This window comes from Echinops telfairi, unplaced genomic scaffold, assembly GCF_000313985.2.
Source record: "Echinops telfairi isolate 266 unplaced genomic scaffold, ASM31398v2 ScPeMD7_11;HRSCAF=52, whole genome shotgun sequence".
Classification (NCBI taxonomy): domain Eukaryota; kingdom Metazoa; phylum Chordata; class Mammalia; order Afrosoricida; family Tenrecidae; genus Echinops; species Echinops telfairi.
Genome location: NW_022103908.1, coordinates 29,458,790 through 29,461,158, shown reverse-complemented (window position 1 = coordinate 29,461,158; position 2,369 = coordinate 29,458,790).

Below are 2,369 nucleotides of genomic sequence, written 5' to 3'. Positions count from 1 at the left end.
TGGGTTAATGGGTTAATGTTGGACTTGTGGGCTTGGGCAGCATTGGGTTGGGATGTTTTCGTGATGCACATTTTCTTTGCATAAAACTCTCTTATACGTGAGTTGCTGTGGATTTGTTTCTCCAAAGTACCCAGACTAATACAACACTTCACCAAATAACACTTGCAACTAAATCCAGAATTGCAAAGTATAGTGAACTTTTTTTTAGAGAAAAAAGGATAAAAAAAAATGTAGCCCTACACAATTTTCAATATTTATAAAGAAATGATATGGAAACTAAATACATCCTCAGGAAAATCTACATAAATAAGTTGAGGTTCAATTGTGGGCTCACTTCCAACAGCGGCTCCGTGTTCTCAAAGAGGCAGAGGAACCAGAGGGAGGGTCAAGTTCTGTGTGAGGACTCCCATGCACGATTCCTCACTACCACACAACAGGGAAGTCACTTTTCTTTGGAATCTGAGATGAGCCTCCAAATTGTCTAAAAAGGAAACCATTCATATGATAAATGAAGATCCAGGGGATTTATGCAATACTTGAAAAATATCTTGATGGAAAATGAACAGCTCACATAATGATTTCAATGAGATGATCCCAAATAGACACAAATAAGGAGCAGTACCACTGACATGTTAATCTTTGATTGAGGTTACAAATAAATGTTTTTAAAGTGGTTAAAACACTTCTGTTGGATAAAAATGCTTAGATATCCTCAGGCAGACTATATATTCTATCATAATTAAAGGATGTTTATAATGTACGTTTCTTATAAAAATATCCTGCTGATGTAAGTCAATTATTGGACCCAAGATGATCATAGAAATTAACTCTAAGCCTTTTTGTTTGAAGCTCTTTGCCAAGGTGACACGCCCTCACTGCTTAGGAATCTTAGAAAGTGAGTTAGCTGATGGAAGCTTCTTCTTCAATGTTTTTCTACACCGTCATGCCAAAAACAAAAATTGTCTTTTGGTTTCTACTTACACCAGTTTATCTTGGTCACAATCCCTTTCGTTGTGGTGTATTTCTTCCACATCCTGGTTTTACTTCAAGAAAACAGTCCCTTAGTTATGTTTGGCTTCAACTAATTAATATAGGTTGATGAAGAAGATTGCCAGAAGTTTTGATTGACTTGGGTAATCAAACATTTAGGTCCAGACACATAGGCAACAACAACAAAAAAGGGCTTAATTCAGCGAGAGGTGAGTTTGACTTATAAGTTCTATTTTAATCAAAAGGACTTTATATACCTATCCTTTAAGAGGAAGCCCTGTTGGTGTAGTGTATTATGCATTGGGCTACAAGCCATGAGGTCAACAGTTAGAAACCACCAGCCGCTGTGTGTGAGAAAGATGAGGCTTTCCATTCCTCTCCTTCTCAGAGCCCCAGAGCAGTTCTAACATGTCCTATATGGCCGCTATGAGTTAAGATGGACTTGATGGCAGTGAGTTATTTTTGTTTGTTTGTTTATAATATATGCACCTTTCCCCATATATTATACAAGTAATAGGAATAAACCAAAATGGTGAGAAAATACTGAATATGTATTCAGAATTTAATTCAATATGAACAATATTATATTCATTTAAATGTTTATTTAATCCCAAAATTTCTAATCTGTGATAGAAGCTGAGAATAAAATGATGAACACACAGCTATCATTGTCTAAAATTGTTTCAAATTGAGTTGGGTTTCAAATTGAGTTGCGCCATAAGATTCAACAATAATGCAATAAGAAATAGCAATTTAGATCAGAGCCACAGGGCTCTGGGGAAAGCACTGAGACATCAGTCAAGCAGGTGATCGGCTTATACGAATCTCCACACTAAATGTCGTTTAATGTAATTCTTGGATGAAAAGCAAACAGCTACATTTTTGAAAGGAGGACAAAGGAAAACAAACAACAAAATAAGAGGGGAAGATGGAATGGAGTGTGTGTGTGTGTGTGTGCGTGTGTGTGCGCGCCAAAGAGAGAGAGAAAAAAGAAATGAATGAGGAAGACAGAAAACAGATACACTTCAATGACTGAAACCCATTCTGGAGCTTTGAATGCTAAACTTGTTTCTGAGTATGCTTGACCTACTGATTCAAAAAATGACACCAGTTTTCCCCCATCAGCTGTGTGTTTTGTGATACAGTGCATATACGATCTATCACTCTTCACTATACTCAATCACAAAAAATCAAAATACCTCCATGCAGTGTTACCTTGTGTGAGAAAGAGGATGTGAATGCTGGCTTTATTTAAAGTAGCTTGCGTGGTAATACATATTGAGTCAAGTTATAGTTCACATGCTATTCTTTGACCCAAAGATATATTTGGACAGTGCAAATTACATGAATTTGGAATTGTCCCCAAGTATCACTTCACC